Source organism: Cupressus sempervirens, chromosome 10 (assembly GCF_028749045.1).
Source record: "Cupressus sempervirens isolate cs-2001-9-10 chromosome 10, ASM2874904v1, whole genome shotgun sequence".
Lineage (NCBI taxonomy): Eukaryota > Viridiplantae > Streptophyta > Pinopsida > Cupressales > Cupressaceae > Cupressus > Cupressus sempervirens.
Window position 1 is genome coordinate 504,184,638 of NC_143127.1, and position 13,225 is coordinate 504,197,862.

Sequence of the window (13,225 nt, forward strand, 5' to 3'; positions counted from 1 at the left end):
CCTGTAAATCAATAGTTGAGGATTCTGAAAAGTGGTTATAATAGCCAGTTAGAGCAATGATTTGAAAGTTATGGCCTTCTAAAGTTGGGTTGACCAAAATTTTCAAAATAAGTGTCAAAGGTGTATTAGGCCAATTCTATATGTGATTTTAGAGTTAGTCAATATCAACGGTTAGGGTTTGATGTCTACAAACTTCTCGAATGGTGTAAATATGTCTATTTAAGGAATATCTGTAGATTGTCTAAGACAACTCTGGTTGATAGTTCACAGTTCTGTGTTGCAAATTATTGCAAGGAAGGTGCCCATGTGGGTTTGAATATTGATTGCAAAATTTTGTAATTTCACATTTGCGAGGATAATAAGAAGCCAATATTTTGTTCTCGCCAATTGCTGTCATTTCTTTGTTTTTGTTATGTGTTTGTGGTATTAAATGGAGAACCCTTCATCAATAGTTTAAAAAATAATCCAAAGCACTTTGCTTATTTTTAATTGTAGGATTCTTCTTCATAATTCTTACCTTCTTTAGACAAGAATACACAAATTTAAGGCACATACTTCTATTGGCCCCAGTGCATTATCTATCCTTAAAAAACCAAAAAAAGTTCTTTAATAAAGTTTGTTTTTTGAATCTCTTGAGAGGGCTCGTCATGAATTGGTATTTGATCCATGTTTTTCAAAACAAAATGTTTCTTATTTTTAAAGAAAGAATTGTGGGCACGACCCTTCAAAAGAGAGATTAAGTCTAATAGCATACTAAACAACAATTATAGAACAAGTACAAAATAATAGAAAGAATTGTTGGCATGACCCTTCAGAGAGAAAGATTCCAATAGCATACCAAACAACAATTTACAGAATCACTACAAAATAATAGGGTACAACATTGAAGCAAGCAAAAACAAAATTGAAATCATGGCATTTAAAAAATAAATCCAAAGCACTTTGCTTATTTCTAATCGTAAGATTCTTCTTCATAATTCTTAGCTTCTTGAGACGAGAGAACACAAATTTAATGCACATACTTCTATTGGCCCTAGTGCATTACCTATCCTTGAAAAATAACAAAAAATCCTCTAATAAAGTTTGCTTTCTGAATCTCTTAAAATGGAGCAATAGGCTCATTATGAATTCATATTTGATCCATCTTTTTCAAAACAAAATGTTTCTTATTTTTACAGAAAAAATTGTGGGCATGACCACTCAATATTTTATGTATGCCAAATAACTAGTGTTCCTACTTATTTTTTTAAATACCATGAATTTGGTTTTTTGAATCTCTTGAAAAGAAAGAATGGACTCCTTATGAGTTGTTTTTTGATACATACTTTTTCCAAACAAAATGTTGTTTCTTATGTTTAACGAAAGAATTATGGGCATGACTCTTTATATCATATGTATGCCAAATAACAAGACACAACATTGAAGCAAGCAAAAACCAACTTCAAATCATGGTGGTTACCAAAAATGATCCAAAGCTCTTTGTTTAATACTCGTACGATTTTTTCCATAATTCTTAGTGTCTGAAGACAAGGAGCTTCAAGTTAAATGCACATTCTTCTTAGTCTAATTGCATTATCTTTCTTTCAGCAATACAAAAAAAATCCTTTTTATTAATTTTATTAATTTTAATCTCTTGAAAGGGAGGAATGAGCTCCTTATGATTGGAATTGATTCATGATTTTCCAAGCATATTTTAATTTCTTATTTTTAAATAAAGAATTGTGGGTATGACCTATATTTGAATGCATGACAAATCACAAATTTAGAGGATAGGGTGAACTTGGTTTTAATCTTATTAGTAGCATTGTATTTTTGAGAAGAACTAACAATAATCATGCAATTTTTTCAATCTAGAATTTCAATGACAATATAGGAAAATGGACCCAAACAACAACCAATAATATTTTATTCCATGGGTTGAAACTAAGAGGCCAATTTTGAAGACCAAGTCCATTTAGATGCCAAAACCTCCTAGAGTTGTTCTTTTGGCAAGAAAAGGGAAAAATAAACATGAAGTTTCCATAAATGTCAACACTTACCATGAAGTTTCCAAATATGATGGTTCCATCTTCTAACACTATCAATGTTGGTCTAATTTTCACAAAAATCTTCCAACACATGAACTTCTGGGCCAATTCATTGAATCAATCAAAAGGTCAAGAACATCAATGTCAATTTACCCATCTTCCATATCTATAAGAGAGATGCTTAAAATTGAACTACCAATGGAATAGCCTTCTTCCACATCCTTAGTCCTAAGAGAAAGAACATCATCCAAAAGTGTAGAAGGCCTTAATCATCAAACCAATAGATTAAATGTTAGTGGTTGGGTAAATAACCTCAACTCATTGAGATGAAGCAACAACTTATGTGGTAGTAATGGTTGTCTCAAGAATACTAGAGAAAGTATAACTTTTAAAACAACAAAACTAGAGTATAAATTTATGCATTCTACACAAGTAATCTCCTCGGGAGATATTCCAACAGCATTTACCACTTTTTCGAAAGGAGAAACAACATTCTCATATTGAAAACCCCTCTAGTCAAGAGAAATATTAGAGTTTTTTGGTAGATTTTTAACTTTCAAACCTTTCAAGAAAGATAAGATTAGGAGAAGGGCAAAGGAACCCTTTTCTCTAAACAAAAAAGTGTTCACTACCCTCGTTCTCCACCCATTTACCTAAACTATCCCACGATCACATTTTCTAAAAATTTTGATTTTTTTTGGAGCAATGTTGAATTGACGATGTTACAAGATTCATAAAGTATCATAAAGATAGACTACAAGGTGTTCAATCGCGTCGGTTCCAAAACTTCTAATATGCGATTATGAGTTGTTTAAGTGTGTCAGATTTTAGTCCTAAAAATGAGTTCAGAGCAGTCTAATTAGCCAGGAGGGTGATTTTCATGTCCATCAAAGTATTTTGAAAAATTAGGTAAAAACCTATAAGGACCCAAAGGGTCATTTTTTAATCATTTGATCATTTGTCTTTTATGGAGAAGGAGCTCTGAGATGAAAATGGTGGTCCCCATGCATCTCCCCCGATTTGAGTGATCTAGGCGACACAACTAGCCAACAAAATATGGACCTCCAGTGAGTAATCAATAAACCACTTAGTTATTTCAAATTTCATGCATTTCAATACATTTTTTTTGGTGATTTTTGGATCATTTCAAGTTTCTTGTTGTCGCAATCCTTGTACAAGGACTTGATTTCTTGCACGAGCCTCTATAGGACCTCGCACAAGGAGGTGCTACTAGGAAACTTTCTCTCAGGAGGTTTAGGGTTTCCTCACATGGGAGACACCCATCTCTCGCATGAGTGACCCTAATATAGGGTCATGTTTCATGTTGAGGAAGTTTCCTCACACAACTTATGGAGTTTACTCATGCAATCATATGTCTTTTCATGTGAGATTTTAAAGTCTTGTACACAGTCTTGCGTGAGTTTTTGAGCAAGTTTGAGTAATTTTAGATTTTTTTTCGTCTGGTTTGTATCTTCATAGGTCATTATGGTGTGTTTTCAAAATGTGCAAATTGCAATAGTATATGGTTACCATGTTTATGTTGAGATCAAATATTGATCATGTTATGTTGTTTTCATGTTTGTAGGTGGGCTTTCTAGATGTAGGATTCTGGTCAAATTATCCCTCCATTAGGGAACTGATTAGGTGCCTAGATGCTATGAACCTTGCACATATCAATGCACCCAATCTCTCTTATCTATGTGATATCCCTAGTTTGTGAGTGAATCATAGTTTGTTGACAACTTTGGTAGAGTATTTCCACTCATAGATGAACACTTTTCATTTTCCCCTTGGAGAAATGATGATCACCCCAAAGGACATATATAGGATACTCTGGATCACATTCCATGGACCCTAGACTGAGTACATTAGCACTAAGGGCCATCTTCTAGGATGAGATCATCATGGGTAGGACTAGTCCCTGGGAGGAGTTGGTGCATGTATATGGGCCTACACATAGATTAGCAATAGTGCTCTTAGATTTCCTAGGATGTTATCTAATGCTCGATAGAGGTCAACATGGACTAGAGTGTGGATGGGGTTGGATGTTGCAAAGGATTATGGAGGAACCATCACACTTTGGTTAGGGTCAGTACATGTTGGCCCATATGTTCCACGAGATGCACAAGATCATGTATAGAGAGAGGAAGAGCATGGCAGTAGGGATATATGTTCTATAGGTATGGGCATGAGAGCACCTTCCCATCATGAGACCAATATGTGAGGAGAATTGACAACCTCACGAGTCATATATCTGTTGATACAAAGGACAAATGACCCATATTGCTCTGGGTAAGACTGAGTAGTGGCAAGCATAGTTAGATGATTTGATAATAGTGGCATGGCAGCCTTAGAAAGAGATAGAGGCATGGGATGATGCCCGAGCACATCTTAGATATATGTTTACCTCTCAACCACTTCTTAGTAGATCAATTTAGGTTATTGAACAATTTCCTTTAACACGTGTGGAGGTAGTATGACCAACCATAAGATATTTCATAGGAGTACTGCACATATTCCCACTTTACTGAGGAGGTAAAGAAGGGGTGGTTAGTGAGATTGGACCTTAGGAGGTCGATGATCGATGCACATGGTATTACACTGAACCGCTAGGACCACATGCCAGTCGTAGTAGATGGAGGGGTCACTCCTAAGTATAGGGAGCATTTTGTCAGTTACTCCCTTTCATGCTTTATAGATCCAGTGGGGATGGAAGTACTAATGCAACTAGTCTAGGCCCCATAACAACCACAATAATAGGGCCCCAAATAGAGGAATACACAAATTTTGATCCCTCCACAATAGTTGAGAGTAGATGTAGGTACTGGTGGGAGTGGGCTAGGTTAGAGGAGACCTTTGGGAGAGATGAGAACCTTGAGTTCCATTGACAATGAGGCACAAAGGCCAAGAGTAGAGGACCAACCTCTGCAACAAGTAGAGCACAGATGTGGCAATGAGGAGATGTAGGATTAGCCCATTCTTGAGCTACAGGGTGAAGACATATTGGCATAGACACACGATGCTCTAAGGAGATTAAGGGATCAAGTGAGGATGACACAGTGGCAACTTGGAGAGCTACATATCTAGATAGTAGTATGAGATACACACTTTGTGGAGTGAGATCAATAGATCTGAGAGTTACGAGAGCAATTAGAGCGCCAGTGGCATGAGGCCCATAACTAGATAGTGAGAGTGACATATTACTATGTTGCTTATGTTGGCATAGTCCTTGAGGTAGCAGAGAAGGTGTCTCATTTCTTTGAGTATGCTAGAGCATCATAGGGTGCACGCCTGCCAGCTAGAGAAGATGCACCTCCTCCTCCTCCTCCACCTAAGGATGAAGGAGAAGTATGTAGTTAGTTCACTCTCTTGTCTAGTTTTGATAATGCATTCTATGATGTATCAACATCTTTTTGTATCATTTTTGAGATTGACAGTGCTCGAGTAGCACTCAGTTTTGTATCAATGTACATTTTGAATCCATTAGAGATATACATATATATGAGCTCTTTTTTGGTACCATTGTATGTGTCACACTTTGTTTCTCTCATGATTGTTCGTACATGAGATGTGTAGCTAGATGATTTTGATTAATGCAAATCTATATGATGTATGGACACATAGCATAGATGAGATGGATGTTATTATGCAAATGCGATTAATAAGATATGATGTATGTTTATGACATAAAGTAGATGATATGGTAATTCAAAATGTATATGTACTAACATTTTGTGTAGGTTTCACATTTTTTGCTCATGACAGGTGTTTCATCAAATTTGAAAAGATCAACCAAGGAATCAAACACTTGTGTAGTCAAGATGAAACATGATACATTGAAGAAATCAATGACCTCTCAAGTCAAAAGATAGAAGTAAAGAAGTAATTAGAGTTATGCCTTAATGAAATTTGAGTATGAAATACAATATTATGCTAGATGCAATACCTAGGACTAGTCACTGAACCCATATGATAGTTATCATCATATAGATTGTTTTGAGACCCTCGAATGTCATACAATTCACACTTAGATTTCAATCATGAGAATATGAATATGACCATGAGTCTTAGTTTTGTAGGGATTAGATGTAAGCATTAAGGCACAAGAAGCAAGAATGGCCAGAATATCTATCCCTTTTAATGTAGCAAGTGAACATAAGCATCAAAGAACAAATGCTAGGATGACCAGAATGTATCTTACATACAAACACACCAAACATGCGAGAGGTCCTTCTCATGCTAAGTAAGCAGGAAGTATTCTATCCATAATAACCCTTGTGTTTGTAACCTGAGACAGAAGTGTGCTAGGTATACTCATAGTGACCCATTCGTTCACTTTATAGGACAAGTATCAATATTGTATTGTAGCATAGAGAATTCACTCAAATAGTCAAGGAGAAGAACTAACCTTACTAAAGTGTTCATATAAAATGAATTGAGGGACACATGGCCATCCAACATGAGATGGAGGCTCTTATAGTGGACACGCCTTTTATATGTACCCTTCAGATCATTGGGACTAAACCATCGAGCACAAAAAAAAGAAAAGATCATGCCCCTAGTCTTTGCTTCTCTAGTCAAAATAGGCATCATCAAGTTTCTCAAAGAGAAATGACAAAGAAAAAGAAAAACACCCAAAGAAAAGCTTAACATAGCTCAAACAGTTTCAAAGTTTTTCAATTTAGTTTTAGTTTTAGTGGATTGGTGTCAATTATTGATATTAAGAATGGATGTGTTAGAAATCTCTTCAATAGTAGGATGATGTCAGACAAACTTAGTTAGGATAATTGGTGAGCAATGACAGAGAGAAATCTTTAGTGAGAAGAATCTCAGTAGGAGACTAAGCGACAGTAGACAAACACAGTTGGGACAAATGGTGACTAATGTGAAAGAGTTCTCATTTGAGAGGAATCTTAGTAGTAAAGTAAGTGACAATAGATAGATACGGTTAGGATACTAGATAACTGACATGAAAGAGATCTTCTTCGAGAGGAATCTCAGTAGTAAAGTAAGTGACAATAGATAGGAACAATTAGGACAATTGGTGACTAACACTTAAAGAGATTCTCTAAGAAACCTAGGCTATTGCCCCCAAGACTATGACCAATTTAAATCCATTTAAGTTTTGAGCAGAATTTTGAATATAACTAAGAGTGTATGCATGAGGGAAAGAAGCAAACTAACGTAGGAAAGAAACTGTAAAAGAGTGAGAAGATGCAATGTAGGATGTAGCATGTGAAACAAGAGGTGCCTATTTACCAGGCTTTCACCTTCTTAGCAAAGATTCTATTTTTGGTACCATGATGCTTGCTTTCTAGGTTTTCATCAATGAAACTTTTCTTTTTTTCAAAATTTTTCAAAATTTCAAAATTTTAAGTTTTTTTTATTTTTGTATTTTCCATTTTTTTGGTATTATCAAGGTGCCTATTGCTAGGTTTTTATCAGGATAATAATTTTTTTTAGGACGTTTTACAATTTTTATACTTTTTTTAGGACATCTAGATATGTACAAAGAGCTTCAAAAGCATATGTCAGTTGTAGAACCTTTTGAGACAAAGGGTGTTGATCGACTCTTTGAGTGACTCTCCTTAAGTAGTTAAGAGTTGATAAGAAATGGATCCAAACACTATAAAGACTTCCCCTGCAAAATCAATGCCATATCAGCAATCTCCATAAGATGCAAAAAACCCAACGAGAGTCAAATTCTTTTGAATATTGACCAGTCAATATTAGTTGATTAACTATCATTAACTTTAAGAAAAATGACACATATACATATTATGCTCAATTCTAAAAGAAACCATAATTTCATTACCGAAATACCAAGATATACTAATTATGTCGAGCATTTTGATAAAAGCTCAAGAACCTATCTAAAACACAAGGGCGAGAATATTGTAGGAGTGCCTTACCACCCTACTACAAAGTTGTTAAGCTTCCCTAGAATCTTTCTTGACATGAAAGATACCCAACCCAACATCAAGGAAGACTAAACAAGCAAAACTATGAGTAGTAATGGAATTGTGTAGCAAAATAGTCTCATAAATATTCAAGTGTCAGATAACATAGCTCAGCAAGATAAGAAAACTACCTTGTTCTTGGTTACCATTTTAGTGTTTGTCTCATCTCCAACACTTAAAAATAATTAATAATGTGTATCCAACATTGAAGTACATAGTATCCCATATGCATGTCTCATCATTATACATGAATAACAATTCAAAAATCATACGTCAATAGTTATATCCTTCAAAGGTATACTAAATTTAACACCTCTCAAGACAATGCAAAAGATGTTGGAATTAGAATAACTTGGGGGGCGGGGGGGGGGGGTGGTGAATCATTTATCCAAGGTCTAGATGTATAAACAAAACTTTTCGCAGCTTAGTGAACCCATAAAACGTTTATCATCATGCATGCATCCATAAGATTATGCAATCACCTAAAACTTGTAGGTTACTGTCAAATCAATTTGCATAAATGTAAAAATAAAACATAACAGATTCAACAACACATTTGACACATTGATTTACATGAAAACCCAATTTGGAAAAAACCACTTGTAACATGCTACCCTTTTTCACTCTTTTGAAGTGATACCCCGTGTAAGGCCAACCCTGTTAAAGGTTACAATACACACTTTTAAATGTGACCCTATTAAAGGATTTCAATCACTCTGTTAGGAGTGAGCCTTATTAGAGGACTTTAGACCATTCACTTGGAATGTCACCAGTTAAAGGATTTAGAAATGACTGTTAGGTCAACCTTAATCCAAAAGATTTAGCCTAGATTGATACAATTATTAGAGAGTAACAATAAGGCTTGATTTGATAACAACTTACAACATTTTTAGATTATAGATCTCTATTTTAGTCCTACATTCTACTTGGCCTTTGCACATTTAAGCTCTGATAGCTTGTTTACCCTTCAAGAAGTCATATCCTTAAGCCTTCTTGCTTAACATGCCAATACAAACTCTTCTCTTAGGTCACTTGATGAAACAAAACCCTTGACTCTTTTTCTTCCTTTACATATCATAACTTGACCTTTCCTCTAGGTGCCATTATTACATCTTTTGATCAAATCCTCTTCATCAATCAAATAAGTGATAGTATGTAAAATCTTTTAAGAAGTTGTCTTACTAGCAAATAGCAAGCTTGACATTAGTGACAAAACAAAAATTGAAACATATTGATCATACTTGTATCAATTTATTCTCAACAATCTCTTTCTTTAACAATCCCCCTCTTTGGAATTGATGACAAACCAAACTGATCAACCAAACGAACTAGGTGAAGATAATAAGACCAACAAAACACCAAAAAGAAAATAATTCATTGTATTGAAATCTCTCCCCCTATCAACAACTTCCATCTTCTAAATAGGTTACAAAACTCCTTTGTATCATCCTTATAATTCCCTCTGAATTTCTTCTTATATCTCCCTCTTACTAGGTAGATTTTAGGATTTGTCCCTCTTTGTTAAGTCTCCAGTCTCTTATATATCTTCTGATCAATAACTATCTCCCTCTTTCTTGTAGTTTCCTTGATCACTAATTATCACCCTCTTTGACAACAATGCCAAAGACTTGTCATCTTAACATGTAGATATAAGCTTCTTTAGTTTCTTTTGTCACCTTGCTTGTGACTGATTTGTAGTGTTAGTTCTTTGATTACTTTAGGTAGCTCCTAAAGTAAGATTCTCTGCATCAATTTGTAACATATGAAAATCAACTTGTTTGATATAGGGCACTTTTTTGTTACTTAGATAGCTTTTGATAGGTGTATCACCCCTAGTTTACCTCTTAGATACTCGTGAGAATCCTTAGGTAATGCTTTTGTGAAGATATCAACAATTTTCTCTTTTGTGTTAACATATTCCATCTTCACCTCTTTATCTTGAACTAATTCTCTCAAATAATGATACTTGATTGCAATGTGCTTAGTCTTTGTGTGTATCACAGGATTCTTTGATATGTTTGTAACACTTGTATTATCATAATAAAGTGTCACTGGTTCTCTGATTTCTTCTTTCATACCTTTAAGTAGCTATTTGATCCATATAATAATTATACAATTTACAACAACAACAACATATTTAGCTTCAACAATAGATTGTGAGGTGTAGTTTTGTTTCTTGTTAGTCCATGTGACCAACCTCTTTCCTAAGAAAAATGCTCCTCCAGTGGTGTTCTTTCTGTCATCAATGTTTCTAGCCCAATCAACATCAGTATATGCTCTTAATTCAAATATTTTTTTTTTCTTATAATATAGATCATACTCGTTTCTTTCTTTCAAATATCTCATTATTTTCTTTACAACCATCAAATTATTTTCCTTGGGATTAGCAAAGAATCTTGTAACTATCCCTACAAATAATGCAATGTCAGGTCTGCTATGTACTATAATTTTCCAATCATAGACCTATAAAATGTTTGATTCACCTTAGTTGAATCATCATTCTTTGACAACTTGTGTCCTATCACCATAGGTCTACTTACTAGTTTGGAATCCTCCAATCCAAATTTTTTCAATATTTCTTTGACATATTTTGACTAAGTGATGTATATACCATATTTCATCTGATATACTTGCAAACCCACAAAGAGCTTGATCTCTCCAAACATAAACATCTCAAATTCTTGCTTCATTTCATTTGCAAAAGCCCTACATAAAGCATCTTGACCTCCAAATATGATATCATCAACAAAAATTTTAGATAACAAAATACCTTTTCCTTTTTTTGTCTTCATGTAAAGATTGCAGTTATCATCAGTCCTTTTAAATCCAATCTTCACAAGATAATTATGATGTCTCTCATGCCATGCTCTTGGTGCTTGTTTCAAACCATATAGAGCTTTTTGTAATCTACATACCATGTTCTTATTGTTAACATCAACAAATTATTTTGGCTACTTTATGTAGACTTCTTCCTCTAATATGCCATTTAGAAATATAGATTTAACATCCAATTAATAAACTTTGAAACTTTTGTATGTAGAATAAGCAAGTCAAGTTCTTACTCCTTCTAATCTAGCAACATGAGAAAATATCTCTCCATAGTCAATTCCTTCTTCTTGTGCATATCCTTTGCAAACTAATCTTGCCTTGTTCCTTGTGACTTCACCATTTTCATCTAGCTTGTTTTTGAATACCCACTTGGTGCCAATCACATTTTTGTCTTCTAGTCTAGGAACTAGAGTGCATGTTTTGTTTTTCTCAATTTGTTCAATCTCTTCTTCCATGACTTTACTTCAATCCGCATCTTCTAATGCATCTCTCACCAATTTAGGTTCTTTAATGCTCGTGTAAATATGTATCATTTCTCAATTTATTTCTTGTCATTGGTTTATCATCTTTATCTCCAATAATTTGTGCAGTAGGATGATGTCTCTTGACATATTTGGACAATCTTGGTTCAACTCTAGTTTCTTCATTTTGTCTTTCAACTTCAGAGTCTCTGTGTACATCTCTATCAGATAGCTCAACATCTCTACTAATCTCAAAATTAGAATGTGCTTTGACTTTATTTTGTAACTCAACATCTGAATGTAGCTCAATTCCTGAATGGAACTCGACATTAATAGTATGTGACTCTGTAGTCACTAAAACTTGCTATTGGTTTGTAGCTTGATTTGCAACATCTTCTTCAGCAGACATACCTTCACAAAAGTATACAAATGATTTTTAATCTTTTGGTTCTTTCATAGGTTCAGCCTCATGTACTTCTCTATATTCATGAAAATTTATATTTTCACTTTTCACAACTTTGTTAGTGTTGGTATTTAAACACTTATAAGATTTACTTCTTGTGGAATATCTTAGGAATATACCTTCTTCACTTTCTACATCTAGTTTACCATTCATGAAGTCTTTAAGAATATAGCATTTGCTTCCAAATACCTTAAAATATTTTACATTGGGTGAGTATCCATACCATAGCTCAAAAGGTGTTGAAAGAGTACCTTTCTTGACTCTTACACAATTCAAGTTATAGCCCTTTGTACTTACAACTTCTCTCCAATATTTTAAAGCAACAATTTTCTCCATCGTGAGTGTTCTAGTATAGTCCATTACAAGCCTATTCCTCCTTTCAACAATTCCATTTTGTGGAGGGGTTCTAGGGGTAGATATTTGTCTTTTGATTCCTTTATCATTACAAAACATATCAAACTCATTTGATGTAAATTCTCCTTCTCTATCAGATCTCAAATACTTTAGACATTTACTTGTTTCCTTCTCAACTCTTGCTATGTACCACTTAAACATTTGGAAAGCATCATATTTATATTTTAGAAACATAACTATCATCATTCTAAAATAATCATCAATAAACAACATAATGTACTAATCTCCTTTGTACCTTTACTCATCAATTGGTCCACAAAATCCATTATGAACAATCACTAGTATTTCTTTAGAGGTATGAGCTTTACTCTTAAAACTTGACTTTGTCATTTTGCCTAATTGACATTGTTTTCTCATGTTACTAATACTAACCAAGTTATCAAAATTAACATGATATTAAATTTTGAGCCATATCCATACATCATCAAATTTTATAACTAGACAAGTAGCATCCTCTATGTCAAGGTAAATAGATTACTCCTTGTCTGATCACCCTTTCTAATTTTAGTAATCTTGTTTTCAAACTCAACCTTATATCCTGAATTATTCAATTGTGACACACTCAACAAATTATAGTTAGGTCCTTCAGTAATACCCCCAAATTGTCTCATTACCATGATCACCAATTCTAGTCTATTTGAATCAATCCTAAGTCCTATGTCACTAGGCAATTCTTATTATGCTAACTCGCTACTTGACTTAATTGTCAAATGCAGAAAACCCTAAATTTGCATTCATCATACCTTTATTTAATTCATGATGTATTGACTCATATTAGTCACATTAAACCTATTGATTAAGATTTAATTTAATTTGAAGTATTTATACTTTAATTAAATTTAATTATCACCTAATGCTAATGTATCGAGGGATTAAATTTATTTAATTTAATAACTATGCTTACTTTATTTAATTGAATGTGATTATTCAACTAAACAAAAAAGGTATTTGTGAGGTCATATCTCACCTATTAAATTAAATAATATCTTTAAAATCTTCTCTTCAGTCCTAAATAGAAACTTTGAGTGAACTACTTCTCGAAAATGGAATCAATCTAGTTAACTTGCTCTC